The 22717-nt window shown below is 43.6% G+C and overlaps 1 long non-coding RNA gene across 8 annotated transcripts in view; it reads left to right on the forward strand.

The window, feature by feature from the left end:
• LOC135230109 (uncharacterized) overlaps positions 1–22717 on the forward strand; it is a 30849-nt gene continuing 8132 nt past the window's right edge. Inside the window, exons 1-2 of one of the 8 annotated variants that reach the window (XR_010320767.1) lie at positions 1–19351; positions 20338–22717. The exon at positions 20338–22717 is cut by the window's right edge and continues 5876 nt beyond it. This is a non-coding gene — a long non-coding RNA (uncharacterized LOC135230109). The other 7 variants (XR_010320766.1, XR_010320761.1, XR_010320762.1 and 4 more) reach the window with 7 other exon arrangements.

Genomic DNA, 22717 nt, shown 5'->3' on the forward strand with positions numbered 1-22717 from the left:
GTTTAGGATTACCGTTATGATAAGGCGTTAGGGGTTAGAGGTGTAGTTTAGGGTTAGGGTTTGGGTGAGGGTTCCGGTTAGGCCTTGCGGTTCTGGTCATGGTTAGGTTTGGTTTAGGCTTAGGGTTAGGTGCATGATTCGGTTTCAGGTTAGTGTTAGAGTTAGGGTGAGAGTTAGTGTTAAGGTTTTTGCTAGGCTTTGGTGTTAGGGTTAGGGTTTGTGTTAGGGTTAGGTTTATCATTAGGGCTCAGGGGTTTCAGGTTAATGTTAGGGTTAGGGTTAGGGATAGCATTAGGGTTAGGGTTGTGGGATACGGTTAGGATTTAGGGTGCGGGTTACGGTTAGTTTTGCAGTTAAGGTGAGGGTTTAGGGTAATTGTTACGATTAGGGTTATAGTCAGAGTTAGGGTTTGGTTTAGGATTAGGGTTAGGTGTAGGGTAAGAATTAGGTTTAGGTCCATGTTGAGGGTTAGACTTAGTGTTCTATTTAGGGTAAGGGTTAGGGGTAGGGTTAGGATTAGGTCTAGGGTTAGGATTAGGATTATTTTAGGGTTAGGTTCAGGGCTATTGTAAGTGTTCGGTTTAGGGTTACAGATGGACTAGCGTTATTCTTAGAGTTAGGTTTAAGGTTAGGGTTTGGGTTAGGTCTAGGTTTAGGGTTAAGGTTATGGTTAGTGTTTGGATGAAGTTCAGGATAGGGTGAGGGTTATTTTTATGGTGAGGGCTAGGGTTTGGGTTTGTGTGCAGGTTAGTGTTAAGGATAGGTTTAGGGTTCGGTGAGGGTTAGGCGTTATGTCTAGGGTCAGCGTTAGGTTAGGTTTAGGGTTAGTGTGAAGTTTAGGTTAAGGGTGAGGGTTATGGTAAGGGTTAGGATTATAGACGGTGTTAGACGTTAGGTTTAGGGTGTTAGGGTTAGGTTTATGGTTAGGGTAGATTTAAGTTTAGGTTTAATATTAGGGTTAGGGTTAGATTTGGGTTACTGTTCGTATTAGGGTTAGGGTTAGGGATAAGTTTGGGGATAGCGTTAGGTTTAGGGTTGGGGATACGGTTAAGGATTAGGGTGAGGGTTAGGGTTAGGTTTACAGTTAAGGCGAGGGTTTAGGGTAATTGTTATGGTTAGGGTTAGAGTTAGAGTTAGGCTTAGGGTTAGGGTGAAGTTTCAGTTAATAGTCAGGGTTAGGCTTAAGGTTAGAGTAGGGTTAAGGTTAGTGTTCGGGTTAGGTATAGCGTTAGGGTTTGGGTAGGGGTAAGGTTAGGGTTAAGGCTAGGTTTACGGTAAAGGGTAGGGCTAGCTTAGGGTTAGATTTAGAGTTGGAGTTAGTGCTAGGGTTTAGAATGATGGTTATGGTCAGGTTCAGAGTTGTTGTTAGGGTTAGGGTAGAGTTAAGGTTAGGGTTAATTTAGGGTTAGAGAAAGGGTTAGGTTTAGGTCTGGGTTAGGTGTAGGATGCGGGGTAGGGTTAGGGTTAGGGGTTCATGGGAGGGTTAGTGTTAAGTTTCCATTAAGCTGATGTTTTAGGGTGTTACTGTTAGGGCTAGGGTTAGCATTAGGTTTAGGGTCAGGGCTAGAGTTAGGGGATAGTTAAGGGTTAGCTTTACTTTCAGGGTTAGGGTTAGCCTTAGGTTTAGGGTGAAGTTTAGGTTAAGGATGAGGGTTAGGGTTAGGGTTAGGCATTTGGGTTAAGGTTAGGGTTAGGTTTAGGATTAGGCTTAGGGTTAGGGTTAGGTGTTTGGGTTAATGTTAGGGTCAGGTTTAGGGTTCGGCTTAGGGTTAGGGCTACAGCTGGGGTAAAGTTTAATTGAAGGGTGAGGGTTGAGCTTAGGGTTAGCGTTAGGGGTTAGGGTTAGAGCTTAGGTTAGGATTAAGTGTAGGGTTAAGGTTAGGTTTAGATTTAGGGTTAGGGTTAGTGTTAGGGTTAAGTCATGTTTAGGTTTAGGGCTAGGTGAAGGTTATAGATAGGGTTAGGTTAAGGGTTGAGGTTAGGTTTAGATGGTAAGATGAGGGTTAGTGCTAGGTTTCCATTGAAGCTGAGTGTGTAGGGTAAGTTTTAGGGTTAGGATTAGGGTTAGAGTTAGGGTTAGGGTCAGGGTTAGTTTTGAGTTTAGAGTTAGGGTTACGTTTATGGTACGGTCAGGGTTAGGGGAGATTTAGTGTTACGTTTAGTTTTAGGGCTAGGGTTACAGAGAAGTTTATGTGAAGCGAGAGGGTTGGGGTTAGGGGTTTGGGTTCAGGTCAGAGTCAGGGTTAGGGTTAGGTTTAGGGTTAGGGTTACGTGTAGTGTTAGTGTTAGTTTTGCTTAGGGTTCGGGTTTGAATGAAGTGAGGGTACGCTTAGCGTTATGCTTTAGGGTGAAATTCTGGTTAAGGGTGAGGGTTCGGCTCAGGGTTAGGGTTAGAGTTAGGGTCAGTGGTTAGGGTTAGGTTTAGGGTTAAGGTTAGTTTTAGGCTAAGGATTAGGATTAGAGTTAGGGTTAAAGGTTACTGTTTCAGTTAGGTTTAGGTTAAGGTTATAATTAGGGTTAAGTTTAGGGTTAGGGTAAGAGTTAGAGTTACATTTACAGTTAAGGTGAGGGTTCTGGGTAAGTGTTACCGTTCAGGTTAGGGTTAGGGCTAGGGTTAGGGTTAGAGTTAAGGTTAAGGGTTAGGGTTAGGTTTAAGTTTATGGTAGGCTTAAAAATAGGGTTGAGGTTAGGTTAGGGTTAGGGTCAGGGTTAGAATTAGAATTAGGTTTAGGGCGAGGATTAGGGTCAGAGTTATTGTAAGGGTTAGGTTTCGGGTTACAGGTGGGCCAAGGTTAAGGTGAGGGTTAGGTTTATGGGGAGGGTTAGGGTTAAAGTCAGGGTGAGTTTTAGGTTAGGGATAGGGTGAAGTTTAAGATAGGGTGAGGGTTAGGGTTATGGCTAAGGTTTGGGCTTGTTTTCAGGTTAGTGTTAAGGTTATGTTCAGGGTTAGGGTTACGTTCAGGGGTTGTGTTCAGTTTTAGGGTTAGGGTTAGATTTAAGGTTAGGGTTAAGTTTAGTGTTACGTTTAGGGTTAGGGTCATGGCTGTGTTAGGCTTTGTGGTTGGGGTGAGGGTTAGTTTTAGGGTTAGGGTTGGTTAGGGTTAGGATTACCGTTATGATAAGGCGTTAGGGGTTAGAGGTGTAGTTTAGGGTTAGGGTTTGGGTGAGGGTTCCGGTTAGGCCTTGCGGTTCTGGTCATGGTTAGGTTTGGTTTAGGCTTAGGGTTAGGTGCATGATTCGGTTTCGGGTTAGTGTTAGAGTTAGGGTGAGAGTTAGTGTTAAGGTTTTTGCTAGGCTTTGGTGTTAGGGTTAGGGTTTGTGTTAGGGTTAGGTTTATCATTAGGGCTCAGGGGTTTCAGGTTAATGTTAGGGTTAGGGTTAGGGATAGCATTAGGGTTAGGGTTGTGGGATACGGTTAGGATTTAGGGTGCGGGTTACGGTTAGTTTTCCAGTTAAGGTGAGGGTTTAGGGTAATTGTTACGATTAGGGTTATAGTCAGAGTTAGGGTTTGGTTTAGGATTAGGGTTAGGTGTAGGGTAAGAATTAGGTTTAGGTCCATGTTGAGGGTTAGACTTAGTGTTCTATTTAGGGTAAGGGTTAGGGGTAGGGTTAGGATTAGGTCTAGGGTTAGGATTAGGATTATTTTAGGGTTAGGTTCAGGGCTATTGTAAGTGTTCGGTTTAGGGTTACAGATGGACTAGCGTTATTCTTAGAGTTAGGTTTAAGGTTAGGGTTTGGGTTAGGTCTAGGTTTAGGGTTAAGGTTATGGTTAGTGTTTGGATGAAGTTCAGGATAGGGTGAGGGTTATTTTTATGGTGAGGGCTAGGGTTTGGGTTTGTGTGCAGGTTAGTGTTAAGGATAGGTTTAGGGTTCGGTGAGGGTTAGGCGTTATGTCTAGGGTCAGCGTTAGGTTAGGTTTAGGGTTAGTGTGAAGTTTAGGTTAAGGGTGAGGGTTATGGTAAGGGTTAGGATTATAGACGGTGTTAGACGTTAGGTTTAGGGTGTTAGGGTTAGGTTTATGGTTAGGGTAGATTTAAGTTTAGGTTTAATATTAGGGTTAGGGTTAGATTTGGGTTACTGTTCGTATTAGGGTTAGGGTTAGGGATAAGTTTGGGGATAGCGTTAGGTTTAGGGTTGGGGATACGGTTAAGGATTAAGGTGAGGGTTAGGGTTAGGTTTACAGTTAAGGCGAGGGTTTAGGGTAATTGTTATGGTTAGGGTTAGAGTTAGAGTTAGGCTTAGGGTTAGGGTGAAGTTTCAGTTAATAGTCAGGGTTAGGCTTAAGGTTAGAGTAGGGTTAAGGTTAGTGTTCGGGTTAGGTATAGCGTTAGGGTTTGGGTAGGGGTAAGGTTAAGGTTAAGGCTAGGTTTACGGTAAAGGGTAGGGCTAGCTTAGGGTTAGATTTAGAGTTGGAGTTAGTGCTAGGGTTTAGGATGATGGTTATGGTCAGGTTCAGAGTTGTTGTTAGGGTTAGGGTAGAGTTAAGGTTAGGGTTAATTTAGGGTTAGAGAAAGGGTTAGGTTTAGGTCTGGGTTAGGTGTAGGATGCGGGGTAGGGTTAGGGTTAGGGGTTCATGGGAGGGTTAGTGTTAAGTTTCCATTAAGCTGATGTTTTAGGGTGTTACTGTTAGGGCTAGGGTTAGCATTAGGTTTAGGGTCAGGGCTAGAGTTAGGGGATAGTTAAGGGTTAGCTTTACTTTCAGGGTTAGGGTTAGCCTTAGGTTTAGGGTGAAGTTTAGGTTAAGGATGAGGGTTAGGGTTAGGGTTAGGCATTTGGGTTAAGGTTAGGGTTAGGTTTAGGATTAGGCTTAGGGTTAGGGTTAGGTGTTTGGGTTAATGTTAGGGTCAGGTTTAGGGTTCGGCTTAGGGTTAGGGCTACAGCTGGGGAAAAGTTTAATTGAAGGGTGAGGGTTGAGCTTAGGGTTAGCGTTAGGGGTTAGGGTTAGAGCTTAGGTTAGGATTAAGTGTAGGGTTAAGGTTAGGTTTAGATTTAGGGTTAGGGTTAGTGTTAGGGTTAAGTCATGTTTAGGTTTAGGGCTAGGTGAAGGTTATAGATAGGGTTAGGTTAAGGGTTGAGGTTAGGTTTAGATGGTAAGATGAGGGTTAGTGCTAGGTTTCCATTGAAGCTGAGTGTGTAGGGTAAGTTTTAGGGTTAGGATTAGGGTTAGAGTTAGGGTTAGGGTCAGGGTTAGTTTTGAGTTTAGAGTTAGGGTTACGTTTATGGTACGGTCAGGGTTAGGGGAGATTTAGTGTTACGTTTAGTTTTAGGGCTAGGGTTACAGAGAAGTTTATGTGAAGCGAGAGGGTTGGGGTTAGGGGTTTGGGTTCAGGTCAGAGTCAGGGTTAGGGTTAGGTTTAGGGTTAGGGTTACGTGTAGTGTTAGTGTTAGTTTTGCTTAGGGTTCGGGTTTGAATGAAGTGAGGGTACGCTTAGCGTTATGCTTTAGGGTGAAATTCTGGTTAAGGGTGAGGGTTCGGCTCAGGGTTAGCGTTAGAGTTAGGGTCAGTGGTTAGGGTTAGGTTTAGGGTTAAGGTTAGTTTTAGGCTAAGGATTAGGATTAGAGTTAGGGTTAAGGGTTACTGTTTCAGTTAGGTTTAGGTTAAGGTTATAATTAGGGTTAAGTTTAGGGTTAGGGTAAGAGTTAGAGTTACATTTACAGTTAAGGTGAGGGTTCTGGGTAAGTGTTACCGTTCAGGTTAGGGTTAGGGCTAGGGTTAGGGTTAGAGTTAAGGTTAAGGGTTAGGGTTAGGTTTAAGTTTATGGTAGGCTTAAAAATAGGGTTGAGGTTAGGTTAGGGTTAGGGTCAGGGTTAGAATTAGAATTAGGTTTAGGGCGAGGATTAGGGTCAGAGTTATTGTAAGGGTTAGGTTTCGGGTTACAGGTGGGCCAAGGTTAAGGTGAGGGTTAGGTTTATGGGGAGGGTTAGGGTTAAAGTCAGGGTGAGTTTTAGGTTAGGGATAGGGTGAAGTTTAAGATAGGGTGAGGGTTAGGGTTATGGCTAAGGTTTGGGCTTGTTTTCAGGTTAGTGTTAAGGTTATGTTCAGGGTTAGGGTTACGTTCAGGGGTTGTGTTCAGTTTTAGGGTTAGGGTTAGATTTAAGGTTAGGGTTAAGTTTAGTGTTACGTTTAGGGTTAGGGTCATGGTTGTGTTAGGCTTTGTGGTTGGGGTGAGGGTTAGTTTTAGGGTTAGGGTTGGTTAGGGTTAGGATTACCGTTATGATAAGGCGTTAGGGGTTAGAGGTGTAGTTTAGGGTTAGGGTTTGGGTGAGGGTTCCGGTTAGGCCTTGCGGTTCTGGTCATGGTTAGGTTTGGTTTAGGCTTAGGGTTAGGTGCATGATTCGGTTTCGGGTTAGTGTTAGAGTTAGGGTGAGAGTTAGTGTTAAGGTTTTTGCTAGGCTTTGGTGTTAGGGTTAGGGTTTGTGTTAGGGTTAGGTTTATCATTAGGGCTCAGGGGTTTCAGGTTAATGTTAGGGTTAGGGTTAGGGATAGCATTAGGGTTGTGGGATACGGTTAGGATTTAGGGTGCGGGTTACGGTTAGTTTTCCAGTTAAGGTGAGGGTTTAGGGTAATTGTTACGATTAGGGTTATAGTCAGAGTTAGGGTTTGGTTTAGGATTAGGGTTAGGTGTAGGGTAAGAATTAGGTTTAGGTCCATGTTGAGGGTTAGACTTAGTGTTCTATTTAGGGTCAGGGTTAGGGGTAGGGTTAGGATTAGGTCTAGAGTTAGGATTAGGATTATTTTAGGGTTAGGTTCAGGGCTATTGTAAGTGTTCGGTTTAGGGTTACAGATGGACTAGCGTTATTCTTAGAGTTAGGTTTAAGGTTAGGGTTTGGGTTAGGTCTAGGTTTAGGGTTAAGGTTATGGTTAGTGTTTGGATGAAGTTCAGGATAGGGTGAGGGTTATTTTTATGGTGAGGGCTAGGGTTTGGGTTTGTGTGCAGGTTAGTGTTAAGGATAGGTTTAGGGTTCGGTGAGGGTTAGGCGTTATGTCTAGGGTCAGCGTTAGGTTAGGTTTAGGGTTAGTGTGAAGTTTAGGTTAAGGGTGAGGGTTATGGTAAGGGTTAGGATTATAGACGGTGTTAGACGTTAGGTTTAGGGTGTTAGGGTTAGGTTTATGGTTAGGGTAGATTTAAGTTTAGGTTTAATATTAGGGTTAGGGTTAGATTTGGGTTACTGTTCGTATTAGGGTTAGGGTTAGGGATAAGTTTGGGGATAGCGTTAGGTTTAGGGTTGGGGATACGGTTAAGGATTAGGGTGAGGGTTAGGGTTAGGTTTACAGTTAAGGCGAGGGTTTAGGGTAATTGTTATGGTTAGGGTTAGAGTTAGAGTTAGGCTTAGGGTTAGGGTGAAGTTTCAGTTAATAGTCAGGGTTAGGCTTAAGGTTAGAGTAGGGTTAAGGTTAGTGTTCGGGTTAGGTATAGCGTTAGGTTTTGGGTAGGGGTAAGGTTAGAGTTAAGGCTAGGTTTACGGTAAAGTGTAGGGTTAGCTTAGGGTTAGATTTAGAGTTGGAGTTAGTGCTAGGGTTTAGGATGATGGTTATGGTCAGGTTCAGAGTTGTTGTTAGGGTTAGGGTAGAGTTAAGGTTAGGGTTAATTTAGGGTTAGAGAAAGGGTTAGGTTTAGGTCTGGGTTAGGTGTAGGATGCGGGGTAGGGTTAGGGTTAGGGGTTCATGGGAGGGTTAGTGTTAAGTTTCCATTAAGCTGATGTTTTAGGGTGTTACTGTTAGGGCTAGGGTTAGCATTAGGTTTAGGGTCAGGGCTAGAGTTAGGGGATAGTTAAGGCTTAGCTTTACTTTCAGGGTTAGGGTTAGCCTTAGGTTTAGGGTGAAGTTTAGGTTAAGGATGAGGGTTAGGGTTAGGGTTAGGCATTTGGGTTAAGGTTAGGGTTAGGTTTAGGATTAGGCTTAGGGTTAGGGTTAGGTGTTTGGGTTAATGTTAGGGTCAGGTTTAGGGTTCGGCTTAGGGTTAGGGCTACAGCTGGGGTAAAGTTTAATTGAAGGGTGAGGGTTGAGCTTAGGGTTAGCGTTAGGGGTTAGGGTTAGAGCTTAGGTTAGGATTAAGTGTAGGGTTAAGGTTAGGTTTAGATTTAGGGTTAGGGTTAGTGTTAGGGTTAAGTCATGTTTAGGTTTAGGGCTAGGTGAAGGTTATAGATAGGGTTAGGTTAAGGGTTGAGGTTAGGTTTAGATGGTAAGATGAGGGTTAGTGCTAGGTTTCCATTGAAGCTGAGTGTGTAGGGTAAGTTTTAGGGTTAGGATTAGGGTTAGAGTTAGGGTTAGGGTCAGGGTTAGTTTTGAGTTTAGAGTTAGGGTTACGTTTATGGTACGGTCAGGGTTAGGGGAGATTTAGTGTTACGTTTAGTTTTAGGGCTAGGGTTACAGAGAAGTTTATGTGAAGCGAGAGGGTTGGGGTTAGGGGTTTGGGTTCAGGTCAGAGTCAGGGTTAGGGTTAGGTTTAGGGTTAGGGTTACGTGTAGTGTTAGTGTTAGTTTTGCTTAGGGTTCTGGTTTGAATGAGGTGAGGGTACGCTTAGCGTTATGCTTTAGGGTGAAATTCTGGTTAAGGGTGAGGGTTCGGCTCAGGGTTAGGGTTAGAGTTAGGGTCAGTGGTTAGGGTTAGGTTTAGGGTTAAGGTTAGTTTTAGGCTAAGGATTAGGATTAGAGTTAGGGTTAAGGGTTACTGTTTCAGTTAGGTTTAGGTTAAGGTTATAATTAGGGTTAAGTTTAGGGTTAGGGTAAGAGTTAGAGTTACATTTACAGTTAAGGTGAGGGTTCTGGGTAAGTGTTACCGTTAAGGTTAGGGTTAGGGCTAGGGTTAGGGTTAGAGTTAAGGTTAAGGGTTAGGGTTAGGTTTAAGTTTATGGTAGGCTTAAAGATAGGGTTGAGGTTAGGTTAGGGTTAGGGTCAGGGTTAGAATTAGAATTAGGTTTAGGGCGAGGATTAGGGTCAGAGTTATTGTAAGGGTTAGGTTTCGGGTTACAGGTGGGCCAAGGTTAAGGTGAGGGTTAGGTTTATGGGGAGGGTTAGGGTTAAAGTCAGGGTGAGTTTTAGGTTAGGGATAGGGTGAAGTTTAAGATAGGGTGAGGGTTAGGGTTATGGCTAAGGTTTGGGCTTGTTTTCAGGTTAGTGTTAAGGTTATGTTCAGGGTTAGGGTTACGTTCAGGGGTTGTGTTCAGTTTTAGGGTTAGGGTTAGATTTAAGGTTAGGGTTAAGTTTAGTGTTACGTTTAGGGTTAGGGTCATGGCTGTGTTAGGCTTTGTGGTTGGGGTGAGGGTTAGTTTTAGGGTTAGGGTTGGTTAGGGTTAGGATTACCGTTATGATAAGGCGTTAGGGGTTAGAGGTGTAGTTTAGGGTTAGGGTTTGGGTGAGGGTTCCGGTTAGGCCTTGCGGTTCTGGTCATGGTTAGGTTTGGTTTAGGCTTAGGGTTAGGTGCATGATTCGGTTTCGGGTTAGTGTTAGAGTTAGGGTGAGAGTTAGTGTTAAGGTTTTTGCTAGGCTTTGGTGTTAGGGTTAGGGTTTGTGTTAGGGTTAGGTTTATCATTAGGGCTCAGGGGTTTCAGGTTAATGTTAGGGTTAGGGTTAGGGATAGCATTAGGGTTAGGGTTGTGGGATACGGTTAGGATTTAGGGTGCGGGTTACGGTTAGTTTTCCAGTTAAGGTGAGGGTTTAGGGTAATTGTTACGATTAGGGTTATAGTCAGAGTTAGGGTTTGGTTTAGGATTAGGGTTAGGTGTAGGGTAAGAATTAGGTTTAGGTCCATGTTGAGGGTTAGACTTAGTGTTCTATTTAGGGTCAGGGTTAGGGGTAGGGTTAGGATTAGGTCTAGGGTTAGGATTAGGATTATTTTAGGGTTAGGTTCAGGGCTATTGTAAGTGTTCGGTTTAGGGTTACAGATGGACTAGCGTTATTCTTAGAGTTAGGTTTAAGGTTAGGGTTTGGGTTAGGTCTAGGTTTAGGGTTAAGGTTATGGTTAGTGTTTGGATGAAGTTCAGGATAGGGTGAGGGTTATTTTTATGGTGAGGGCTAGGGTTTGGGTTTGTGTGCAGGTTAGTGTTAAGGATAGGTTTAGGGTTCGGTGAGGGTTAGGCGTTATGTCTAGGGTCAGCGTTAGGTTAGGTTTAGGGTTAGTGTGAAGTTTAGGTTAAGGGTGAGGGTTATGGTAAGGGTTAGGATTATAGACGGTGTTAGACGTTAGGTTTAGGGTGTTAGGGTTAGGTTTATGGTTAGGGTAGATTTAAGTTTAGGTTTAATATTAGGGTTAGGGTTAGATTTGGGTTACTGTTCGTATTAGGGTTAGGGTTAGGGATAAGTTTGGGGATAGCGTCAGGTTTAGGGTTGGGGATACGGTTAAGGATTAGGGTGAGGGTTAGGGTTAGGTTTACAGTTAAGGCGAGGGTTTAGGGTAATTGTTATGGTTAGGGTTAGAGTTAGAGTTAGGCTTAGGGTTAGGGTGAAGTTTCAGTTAATAGTCAGGGTTAGGCTTAAGGTTAGAGTAGGGTTAAGGTTAGTGTTCGGGTTAGGTATAGCGTTAGGGTTTGGGTAGGGGTAAGGTTAGGGTTAAGGCTAGGTTTACGGTAAAGGGTAGGGCTAGCTTAGGGTTAGATTTAGAGTTGGAGTTAGTGCTAGGGTTTAGGATGATGGTTATGGTCAGGTTCAGAGTTGTTGTTAGGGTTAGGGTAGAGTTAAGGTTAGGGTTAATTTAGGGTTAGAGAAAGGGTTAGGTTTAGGTCTGGGTTAGGTGTAGGATGCGGGGTAGGGTTAGGGTTAGGGGTTCATGGGAGGGTTAGTGTTAAGTTTACATTAAGCTGATGTTTTAGGGTGTTACTGTTAGGGCTAGGGTTAGCATTAGGTTTAGGGTCAGGGCTAGAGTCAGGGGATAGTTAAGGCCTAGCTTTACTTTCAGCGTTAGGGTTAGCCTTAGGTTTAGGGTGAAGTTTAGGTTAAGGATGAGGGTTAGGGTTAGGGTTAGGCATTTGGGTTAAGGTTAGGGTTAGGTTTAGGATTAGGCTTAGGGTTAGGGTTAGGTGTTTGGGTTAATGATAGGGTCAGGTTTAGGGTTCGGCTTAGGGTTAGGGCTACAGCTGGGGTAAAGTTTAATTGAAGGGTGAGGGTTGAGCTTAGGGTTAGCGTTAGGGGTTAGGGTTAGAGCTTAGGTTAGGATTAAGTGCAGGGTTAAGGTTAGGTTTAGATTTAGGGTTAGGGTTAGTGTTAGGGTTAAGTCATGTTTAGGTTTAGGGCTAGGTGAAGGTTATAGATAGGGTTAGGTTAAGGGTTGAGGTTAGGTTTAGATGGTAAGATGAGGGTTAGTGCTAGGTTTCCATTGAAGCTGAGTGTGTAGGGTAAGTTTTAGGGTTAGGATTAGGGTTAGAGTTAGGGTTAGGGTCAGGGTTAGTTTTGAGTTTAGAGTTAGGGTTACGTTTATGGTACGGTCAGGGTTAGGGGAGATTTAGTGTTACGTTTAGTTTTAGGGCTAGGGTTACAGAGAAGTTTATGTGAAGCGAGAGGGTTGGGGTTAGGGGTTTGGGTTCAGGTCAGAGGCAGGGTTAGGGTTAGGTTTAGGGTTAGGGTTACGTGTAGTGTTAGTGTTAGTTTTGCTTAGGGTTCGGGTTTGAATGAAGTGAGGGTACGCTTAGCGTTATGCTTTAGGGTGAAATTCTGGTTAAGGGTGAGGGTTCGGCTCAGGGTTAGGGTTAGAGTTAGGGTCAGTGGTTAGGGTTAGGTTTAGGGTTAAGGTTAGTTTTAGGCTAAGGATTAGGATTAGAGTTAGGGTTAAGGGTTACTGTTTCAGTTAGGTTTAGGTTAAGGTTATAATTAGGGTTAAGTTTAGGGTTAGGGTAAGAGTTAGAGTTACATTTACAGTTAAGGTGAGGGTTCTGGGTAAGTGTTACCGTTCAGGTTAGGGTTAGGGCTAGGGTTAGGGTTAGAGTTAAGGTTAAGGGTTAGGGTTAGGTTGAAGTTTATGGTAGGCTTAAAGATAGGGTTGAGGTTAGGTTAGGGTTAGGGTCAGGGTTAGAATTAGAATTAGGTTTAGGGCGAGGATTAGGGTCAGAGTTATTGTAAGGGTTAGGTTTCGGGTTACAGGTGGGCCAAGGTTAAGGTGAGGGTTAGGTTTATGGGGAGGGTTAGGGTTAAAGTCAGGGTGAGTTTTAGGTTAGGGATAGGGTGAAGTTTAAGATAGGGTGAGGGTTAGGGTTATGGCTAAGGTTTGGGCTTGTTTTCAGGTTAGTGTTAAGGTTATGTTCAGGGTTAGGGTTACGTTCAGGGGTTGTGTTCAGTTTTAGGGTTAGGGTTAGATTTAAGGTTAGGGTTAAGTTTAGTGTTACGTTTAGGGTTAGGGTCATGGTTGTGTTAGGCTTTGTGGTTGGGGTGAGGGTTAGTTTTAGGGTTAGGGTTGGTTAGGGTTAGGATTACCGTTATGATAAGGCGTTAGGGGTTAGAGGTGTAGTTTAGGGTTAGGGTTTGGGTGAGGGTTCCGGTTAGGCCTTGCGGTTCTGGTCATGGTTAGGTTTGGTTTAGGCTTAGGGTTAGGTGCATGATTCGGTTTCGGGTTAGTGTTAGAGTTAGGGTGAGAGTTAGTGTTAAGGTTTTTGCTAGGCTTTGGTGTTAGGGTTAGGGTTTGTGTTAGGGTTAGGTTTATCATTAGGGCTCAGGGGTTTCAGGTTAATGTTAGGGTTAGGGTTAGGGATAGCATTAGGGTTAGGGTTGTGGGATACGGTTAGGATTTAGGGTGCGGGTTACGGTTAGTTTTCCAGTTAAGGTGAGGGTTTAGGGTAATTGTTACGATTAGGGTTATAGTCAGAGTTAGGGTTTGGTTTAGGATTAGGGTTAGGTGTAGGGTAAGAATTAGGTTTAGGTCCATGTTGAGGGTTAGACTTAGTGTTCTATTTAGGGTCAGGGTTAGGGGTAGGGTTAGGATTAGGTCTAGGGTTAGGATTAGGATTATTTTAGGGTTAGGTTCAGGGCTATTGTAAGTGTTCGGTTTAGGGTTACAGATGGACTAGCGTTATTCTTAGAGTTAGGTTTAAGGTTAGGGTTTGGGTTAGGTCTAGGTTTAGGGTTAAGGTTATGGTTAGTGTTTGGATGAAGTTCAGGATAGGGTGAGGGTTATTTTTATGGTGAGGGCTAGGGTTTGGGTTTGTGTGCAGGTTAGTGTTAAGGATAGGTTTAGGGTTCGGTGAGGGTTAGGCGTTATGTCTAGGGTCAGCGTTAGGTTAGGTTTAGGGTTAGTGTGAAGTTTAGGTTAAGGGTGAGGGTTATGGTAAGGGTTAGGATTATAGACGGTGTTAGACGTTAGGTTTAGGGTGTTAGGGTTAGGTTTATGGTTAGGGTAGATTTAAGTTTAGGTTTAATATTAGGGTTAGGGTTAGATTTGGGTTACTGTTCGTATTAGGGTTAGGGTTAGGGATAAGTTTGGGGATAGCGTCAGGTTTAGGGTTGGGGATACGGTTAAGGATTAGGGTGAGGGTTAGGGTTAGGTTTACAGTTAAGGCGAGGGTTTAGGGTAATTGTTATGGTTAGGGTTAGAGTTAGAGTTAGGCTTAGGGTTAGGGTGAAGTTTCAGTTAATAGTCAGGGTTAGGCTTAAGGTTAGAGTAGGGTTAAGGTTAGTGTTCGGGTTAGGTATAGCGTTAGGGTTTGGGTAGGGGTAAGGTTAGGGTTAAGGCTAGGTTTACGGTAAAGGGTAGGGCTAGCTTAGGGTTAGATTTAGAGTTGGAGTTAGTGCTAGGGTTTAGGATGATGGTTATGGTCAGGTTTAGAGTTGTTGTTAGGGTTAGGGTAGAGTTAAGGTTAGGGTTAATTAAGGGTTAGAGAAAGGGTTAGGTTTAGGTCTGGGTTAGGTGTAGGATGCGGGGTAGGGTTAGGGTTAGGGGTTCATGGGAGGGTTAGCGTTAAGTTTCCATTAAGCTGATGTTTTAGGGTGTTACTGTTAGGGCTAGGGTTAGCATTAGGTTTAGGGTCAGGGCTAGAGTTAGGGGATAGTTAAGGCTTAGCTTTACTTTCAGGGTTAGGGTTAGCCTTAGGTTTAGGGTGAAGTTTAGGTTAAGGATGAGGGTTAGGGTTAGGGTTAGGCATTTGGGTTAAGGTTAGGGTTAGGTTTAGGATTAGGCTTAGGGTTAGGGTTAGGTGTTTGGGTTAATGTTAGGGTCAGGTTTAGGGTTCGGCTTAGGGTTAGGGCTACAGCTGGGGTAAAGTTTAATTGAAGGGTGAGGGTTGAGCTTAGGGTTAGCGTTAGGGGTTAGGGTTAGAGCTTAGGTTAGGATTAAGTGTAGGGTTAAGGTTAGGTTTAGATTTAGGGTTAGGGTTAGTGTTAGGGTTAAGTCATGTTTAGGTTTAGGGCTAGGTGAAGGTTATAGGTAGGGTTAGGTTAAGGGTTGAGGTTAGGTTTAGATGGTAAGATGAGGGTTAGTGCTAGGTTTCCATTGAAGCTGAGTGTGTAGGGTAAGTTTTAGGGTTAGGATTAGGGTTAGAGTTAGGGTTAGGGTCAGGGTTAGTTTTGAGTTTAGAGTTAGGGTTACGTTTATGGTACGGTCAGGGTTAGGGGAGATTTAGTGTTACGTTTAGTTTTAGGGCTAGGGTTACAGAGAAGTTTATGTGAAGCGAGAGGGTTGGGGTTAGGGGTTTGGGTTCAGGTCAGAGTCAGGGTTAGGGTTAGGTTTAGGGTTAGGGTTACGTGTAGTGTTAGTGTTAGTTTTGCTTAGGGTTCTGGTTTGAATGAAGTGAGGGTACGCTTAGCGTTATGCTTTAGGGTGAAATTCTGGTTAAGGGTGAGGGTTCGGCTCAGGGTTAGGGTTAGAGTTAGGGTCAGTGGTTAGGGTTAGGTTTAGGGTTAAGGTTAGTTTTAGGCTAAGGATTAGGATTAGAGTTAGGGTTAAGGGTTACTGTTTCAGTTAGGTTTAGGTTAAGGTTATAATTAGGGTTAAGTTTAGGGTTAGGGTAAGAGTTAGAGTTACATTTACAGTTAAGGTGAGGGTTCTGGGTAAGTGTTACCGTTCAGGTTAAGGTTAGGGCTAGGGTTAGGGTTAGAGTTAAGGTTAAGGGTTAGGGTTAGGTTTAAGTTTATGGTAGGCTTAAAGATAGGGTTGAGGTTAGGTTAGGGTTAGGGTCAGGGTTAGAATTAGAATTAGGTTTAGGGCGAGGATTAGGGTCAGAGTTATTGTAAGGGTTAGGTTTCGGGTTACAGGTGGGCCAAGGTTAAGGTGAGGGTTAGGTTTATGGGGAGGGTTAGGGTTAAAGTCAGGGTGAGTTTTAGGTTAGGGATAGGGTGAAGTTTAAGATAGGGTGAGGGTTAGGGTTATGGCTAAGGTTTGGGCTTGTTTTCAGGTTAGTGTTAAGGTTATGTTCAGGGTTAGGGTTACGTTCAGGGGTTGTGTTCAGTTTTAGGGTTAGGATTAGATTTAAGGTTAGGGTTAAGTTTAGTGTTACGTTTAGGGTTAGGGTCATGGCTGTGTTAGGCTTTGTGGTTGGGGTGAGGGTTAGTTTTAGGGTTAGGGTTGGTTAGGGTTAGGATTACCGTTATGATAAGGCGTTAGGGGTTAGAGGTGTAGTTTAGGGTTAGGGTTTGGGTGAGGGTTCCGGTTAGGCCTTGCGGTTCTGGTCATGGTTAGGTTTGGTTTAGGCTTAGGGTTAGGTGCATGATTCGGTTTCGGGTTAGTGTTAGAGTTAGGGTGAGAGTTAGTGTTAAGGTTTTTGCTAGGCTTTGGTGTTAGGGTTAGGGTTTGTGTTAGGGTTAGGTTTATCATTAGGGCTCAGGGGTTTCAGGTTAATGTTAGGGTTAGGGTTAGGGATAGCATTAGGGTTAGGGTTGTGGGATACGGTTAGGATTTAGGGTGCGGGTTACGGTTAGTTTTCCAGTTAAGGTGAGGGTTTAGGGTAATTGTTACGATTAGGGTTATAGTCAGAGTTAGGGTTTGGTTTAGGATTAGGGTTAGGTGTAGGGTAAGAATTAGGTTTAGGTCCATGTTGAGGGTTAGACTTAGTGTTCTATTTAGGGTCAGGGTTAGGGGTAGGGTTAGGATTAGGTCTAGGGTTAGGATTAGGATTATTTTAGGGTTAGGTTCAGGGCTATTGTAAGTGTTCGGTTTAGGGTTACAGATGGACTAGCGTTATTCTTAGAGTTAGGTTTAAGGTTAGGGTTTGGGTTAGGTCTAGGTTTAGGGTTAAGATTATGGTTAGTGTTTGGATGAAGTTCAGGATAGGGTGAGGGTTATTTTTATGGTGAGGGCTAGGGTTTGGGTTTGTGTGCAGGTTAGTGTTAAGGATAGGTTTAGGGTTCGGTGAGGGTTAGGCGTTATGTCTAGGGTCAGCGTTAGGTTAGGTTTAGGGTTAGTGTGAAGTTTAGGTTAAGGGTGAGGGTTATGGTAAGGGTTAGGATTATAGACGGTGTTAGACGTTAGGTTTAGGGTGTTAGGGTTAGGTTTATGGTTAGGGTAGATTTAAGTTTAGGTTTAATATTAGGGTTAGGGTTAGATTTGGGTTACTGTTCGTATTAGGGTTAGGGTTAGGGATAAGTTTGGGGATAGCGTCAGGTTTAGGGTTGGGGATACGGTTAAGGATTAGGGTGAGGGTTAGGGTTAGGTTTACAGTTAAGGCGAGGGTTTAGGGTAATTGTTATGGTTAGGGTTAGAGTTAGAGTTAGGCTTAGGGTTAGGGTGAAGTTTCAGTTAATAGTCAGGGTTAGGCTTAAGGTTAGAGTAGGGTTAAGGTTAGTGTTCGGGTTAGGTATAGCGTTAGGGTTTGGGTAGGGGTAAGGTTAGGGTTAAGGCTAGGTTTACGGTAAAGGGTAGGGCTAGCTTAGGGTTAGATTTAGAGTTGGAGTTAGTGCTAGGGTTTAGGATGATGGTTATGGTCAGGTTTAGAGTTGTTGTTAGGGTTAGGGTAGAGTTAAGGTTAGGGTTAATTTAGGGTTAGAGAAAGGGTTAGGTTTAGGTCTGGGTTAGGTGTAGGATGCGGGGTAGGGTTAGGGTTAGGGGTTCATGGGAGGGTTAGTGTTAAGTTTCCATTAAGCTGATGTTTTAGGGTGTTACTGTTAGGGCTAGGGTTAGCATTAGGTTTAGGGTCAGGGCTAGAGTTAGGGGATAGTTAAGGCTTAGCTTTACTTTCAGGGTTAGGGTTAGCCTTAGGTTTAGGGTGAAGTTTAGGTTAAGGATGAGGGTTAGGGTTAGGGTTAGGCATTTGGGTTAAGGTTAGGGTTAGGTTTAGGATTAGGCTTAGGGTTAGGGTTAGGTGTTTGGGTTAATGTTAGGGTCAGGTTTAGGGTTCGGCTTAGGGTTAGGGCTACAGCTGGGGTAAAGTTTAATTGAAGGGTGAGGGTTGAGCTTAGGGTTAGCGTTAGGGGTTAGGGTTAGAGCTTAGGTTAGGATTAAGTGTAGGGTTAAGGTTAGGTTTAGATTTAGGGTTAGGGTTAGTGTTAGGGTTAAGTCATGTTTAGGTTTAGGGCTAGGTGAAGGTTATAGATAGGGTTAGGTTAAGGGTTGAGGTTAGGTTTAGATGGTAAGATGAGGGTTAGTGCTAGGTTTCCATTGAAGCTGAGTGTGTAGGGTAAGTTTTAGGGTTAGGATTAGGGTTAGAGTTAGGGTTAGGGTCAGGGTTAGTTTTGAGTTTAGAGTTAGGGTTACGTTTATGGTACGGTCAGGGTTAGGGGAGATTTAGTGTTACGTTTAGTTTTAGGGCTAGGGTTACAGAGAAGTTTATGTGAAGCGAGAGGGTTGGGGTTAGGGGTTTGGGTTCAGGTCAGAGTCAGGGTTAGGGTTAGGTTTAGGGTTAGGGTTACGTGTAGTGTTAGTGTTAGTTTTGCTTAGGGTTCGGGTTTGAATGAAGTTAGGGTACGCTTAGCGTTATGCTTTAGGGTGAAATTCTGGTTAAGGGTGAGGGTTCGGCTCAGGGTTAGGGTTAGAGTTAGGGTCAGTGGTTAGGGTTAGGTTTAGGGTTAAGGTTAGTTTTAGGCTAAGGATTAGGATTAGAGTTAGGGTTAATGGTTACTGTTTCAGTTAGGTTTAGGTTAAGGTTATAATTAGGGTTAAGTTTAGGGTTAGGGTAAGAGTTAGAGTTACATTTACAGTTAAGGTGAGGGTTCTGGGTAAGTGTTACCGTTAAGGTTAGGGTTAGGGCTAGGGTTAGGGTTAGAGTTAAGGTTAAGGGTTAAGGTTAGGTTTAAGTTTATGGTAGGCTTAAAGATAGGGTTGAGGTTAGGTTAGGATTAGGGTCAGGGTTAGAATTAGAATTAGGTTTAGGGCGAGGATTAGGGTCAGAGTTATTGTAAGGGTTAGGTTTCGGGTTACAGGTGGGCCAAGGTTAAGGTGAGGGTTAGGTTTATGGGGAGGGTTAGGGTTAAAGTCAGGGTGAGTTTTAGGTTAGGGATAGGGTGAAGTTTAAGATAGGGTGAGGGTTAGGGTTATGGCTAAGGTTTGGGCTTGTTTTCAGGTTAGTGTTAAGGTTATGTTCAGGGTTAGGGTTACGTTCAGGGGTTGTGTTCAGTTTTAGGGTTAGGATTAGATTTAAGGTTAGGGTTAAGTTTAGTGTTACGTTTAGGGTTAGGGTCATGGTTGTGTTAGGCTTTGTGGTTGGGGTGAGGGTTAGTTTTAGGGTTAGGGTTGGTTAGGGTTAGGATTACCGTTATGATAAGGCGTTAGGGGTTAGAGGTGTAGTTTAGGGTTAGGGTTTGGGTGAGGGTTCCGGTTAGGCCTTGCGGTTCTGGTCATGGTTAGGTTTGGTTTAGGCTTAGGGTTAGGTGCATGATTCGGTTTCGGGTTAGTGTTAGAGTTAGGGTGAGAGTTAGTGTTAAGGTTTTTGCTAGGCTTTGGTGTTAGGGTTAGGGTTTGTGTTAGGGTTAGGTTTATCATTAGGGCTCAGGGGTTTCAGGTTAATGTTAGGGTTAGGGTTAGGGATAGCATTAGGGTTAGGGTTGTGGGATACGGTTAGGATTTAGGGTGCGGGTTACGGTTAGTTTTCCAGTTAAGGTGAGGGTTTAGGGTAATTGTTACGATTAGGGTTATAGTCAGAGTTAGGGTTTGGTTTAGGATTAGGGTTAGGTGTAGGGTAAGAATTAGGTTTAGGTCCATGTTGAGGGTTAGACTTAGTGTTCTATTTAGGGTCAGGGTTAGGGGTAGGGTTAGGATTAGGTCTAGGGTTAGGATTAGGATTATTTTAGGGTTAGGTTCAGGGCTATTGTAAGTGTTCGGTTTAGGGTTACAGATGGACTAGCGTTATTCTTAGAGTTAGGTTTAAGGTTAGGGTTTGGGTTAGGTCTAGGTTTAGGGTTAAGATTATGGTTAGTGTTTGGATGAAGTTCAGGATAGGGTGAGGGTTATTTTTATGGTGAGGGCTAGGGTTTGGGTTTGTGTGCAGGTTAGTGTTAAGGATAGGTTTAGGGTTCGGTGAGGGTTAGGCGTTATGTCTAGGGTCAGCGTTAGGTTAGGTTTAGGGTTAGTGTGAAGTTTAGGTTAAGGGTGAGGGTTATGGTAAGGGTTAGGATTATAGACGGTGTTAGACGTTAGGTTTAGGGTGTTAGGGTTAGGTTTATGGTTAGGGTAGATTTAAGTTTAGGTTTAATATTAGGGTTAGGGTTAGATTTGGGTTACTGTTCGTATTAGGGTTAGGGTTAGGGATAAGTTTGGGGATAGCGTCAGGTTTAGGGTTGGGGATACGGTTAAGGATTAGGGTGAGGGTTAGGGTTAGGTTTACAGTTAAGGCGAGGGTTTAGGGTAATTGTTATGGTTAGGGTTAGAGTTAGAGTTAGGCTTAGGGTTAGGGTGAAGTTTCAGTTAATAGTCAGGGTTAGGCTTAAGGTTAGAGTAGGGTTAAGGTTAGTGTTCGGGTTAGGTATAGCGTTAGGGTTTGGGTAGGGGTAAGGTTAGGGTTAAGGCTAGGTTTACGGTAAAGGGTAGGGCTAGCTTAGGGTTAGATTTAGAGTTGGAGTTAGTGCTAGGGTTTAGGATGATGGTTATGGTCAGGTTTAGAGTTGTTGTTAGGGTTAGGGTAGAGTTAAGGTTAGGGTTAATTTAGGGTTAGAGAAAGGGTTAGGTTTAGGTCTGGGTTAGGTGTAGGATGCGGGGTAGGGTTAGGGTTAGGGGTTCATGGGAGGGTTAGTGTTAAGTTTCCATTAAGCTGATGTTTTAGGGTGTTACTGTTAGGGCTAGGGTTAGCATTAGGTTTAGGGTCAGGGCTAGAGTTAGGGGATAGTTAAGGCTTAGCTTTACTTTCAGGGTTAGGGTTAGCCTTAGGTTTAGGGTGAAGTTTAGGTTAAGGATGAGGGTTAGGGTTAGGGTTAGGCATTTGGGTTAAGGTTAGGGTTAGGTTTAGGATTAGGCTTAGGGTTAGGGTTAGGTGTTTGGGTTAATGTTAGGGTCAGGTTTAGGGTTCGGCTTAGGGTTAGGGCTACAGCTGGGGTAAAGTTTAATTGAAGGGTGAGGGTTGAGCTTAGGGTTAGCGTTAGGGGTTAGGGTTAGAGCTTAGGTTAGGATTAAGTGTAGGGTTAAGGTTAGGTTTAGATTTAGGGTTAGGGTTAGTGTTAGGGTTAAGTCATGTTTAGGTTTAGGGCTAGGTGAAGGTTATAGATAGGGTTAGGTTAAGGGTTGAGGTTAGGTTTAGATGGTAAGATGAGGGTTAGTGCTAGGTTTCCATTGAAGCTGAGTGTGTAGGGTAAGTTTTAGGGTTAGGATTAGGGTTAGAGTTAGGGTTAGGGTCAGGGTTAGTTTTGAGTTTAGAGTTAGGGTTACGTTTATGGTACGGTCAGGGTTAGGGGAGATTTAGTGTTACGTTTAGTTTTAGGGCTAGGGTTACAGAGAAGTTTATGTGAAGCGAGAGGGTTGGGGTTAGGGGTTTGGGTTCAGGTCAGAGTCAGGGTTAGGGTTAGGTTTAGGGTTAGGGTTACGTGTAGTGTTAGTGTTAGTTTTGCTTAGGGTTCGGGTTTGAATGAAGTTAGGGTACGCTTAGCGTTATGCTTTAGGGTGAAATTCTGGTTAAGGGTGAGGGTTCGGCTCAGGGTTAGGGTTAGAGTTAGGGTCAGTGGTTAGGGTTAGGTTTAGGGTTAAGGTTAGTTTTAGGCTAAGGATTAGGATTAGAGTTAGGGTTAATGGTTACTGTTTCAGTTAGGTTTAGGTTAAGGTTATAATTAGGGTTAAGTTTAGGGTTAGGGTAAGAGTTAGAGTTACATTTACAGTTAAGGTGAGGGTTCTGGGTAAGTGTTACCGTTAAGGTTAGGGTTAGGGCTAGGGTTAGGGTTAGAGTTAAGGTTAAGGGTTAAGGTTAGGTTTAAGTTTATGGTAGGCTTAAAGATAGGGTTGAGGTTAGGTTAGGATTAGGGTCAGGGTTAGAATTAGAATTAGGTTTAGGGCGAGGATTAGGGTCAGAGTTATTGTAAGGGTTAGGTTTCGGGTTACAGGTGGGCCAAGGTTAAGGTGAGGGTTAGGTTTATGGGGAGGGTTAGGGTTAAAGTCAGGGTGAGTTTTAGGTTAGGGATAGGGTGAAGTTTAAGATAGGGTGAGGGTTAGGGTTATGGCTAAGGTTTGGGCTTGTTTTCAGGTTAGTGTTAAGGTTATGTTCAGGGTTAGGGTTACGTTCAGGGGTTGTGTTCAGTTTTAGGGTTAGGATTAGATTTAAGGTTAGGGTTAAGTTTAGTGTTACGTTTAGGGTTAGGGTCATGGTTGTGTTAGGCTTTGTGGTTGGGGTGAGGGTTAGTTTTAGGGTTAGGGTTGGTTAGGGTTAGGATTACCGTTATGATAAGGCGTTAGGGGTTAGAGGTGTAGTTTAGGGTTAGGGTTTGGGTGAGGGTTCCGGTTAGGCCTTGCGGTTCTGGTCATGGTTAGGTTTGGTTTAGGCTTAGGGTTAGGTGCATGATTCGGTTTCGGGTTAGTGTTAGAGTTAGGGTGAGAGTTAGTGTTAAGGTTTTTGCTAGGCTTTGGTGTTAGGGTTAGGGTTTGTGTTAGGGTTAGGTTTATCATTAGGGCTCAGGGGTTTCAGGTTAATGTTAGGGTTAGGGTTAGGGATAGCATTAGGGTTAGGGTTGTGGGATACGGTTAGGATTTAGGGTGCGGGTTACGGTTAGTTTTCCAGTTAAGGTGAGGGTTTAGGGTAATTGTTACGATTAGGGTTATAGTCAGAGTTAGGGTTTGGTTTAGGATTAGGGTTAGGTGTAGGGTAAGAATTAGGTTTAGGTCCATGTTGAGGGTTAGACTTAGTGTTCTATTTAGGGTCAGGGTTAGGGGTAGGGTTAGGATTAGGTCTAGGGTTAGGATTAGGATTATTTTAGGGTTAGGTTCAGGGCTATTGTAAGTGTTCGGTTTAGGGTTACAGATGGACTAGCGTTATTCTTAGAGTTAGGTTTAAGGTTAGGGTTTGGGTTAGGTCTAGGTTTAGGGTTAAGGTTATGGTTAGTGTTTGGATGAAGTTCAGGATAGGGTGAGGGTTATTTTTATGGTGAGGGCTAGGGTTTGGGTTTGTGTGCAGGTTAGTGTTAAGGATAGGTTTAGGGTTCGGTGAGGGTTAGGCGTTATGTCTAGGGTCAGCGTTAGGTTAGGTTTAGGGTTAGTGTGAAGTTTAGGTTAAGGGTGAGGGTTATGGTAAGGGTTAGGATTATAGACGGTGTTAGACGTTAGGTTTAGGGTGTTAGGGTTAGGTTTATGGTTAGGGTAGATTTAAGTTTAGGTTTAATATTAGGGTTAGGGTTAGATTTGGGTTACTGTTCGTATTAGGGTTAGGGTTAGGGATAAGTTTGGGGATAGCATCAGGTT

This window comes from Loxodonta africana, unplaced genomic scaffold (genome assembly GCF_030014295.1).
Source record: "Loxodonta africana isolate mLoxAfr1 unplaced genomic scaffold, mLoxAfr1.hap2 scaffold_777, whole genome shotgun sequence".
NCBI classification, from domain to species: domain Eukaryota; kingdom Metazoa; phylum Chordata; class Mammalia; order Proboscidea; family Elephantidae; genus Loxodonta; species Loxodonta africana.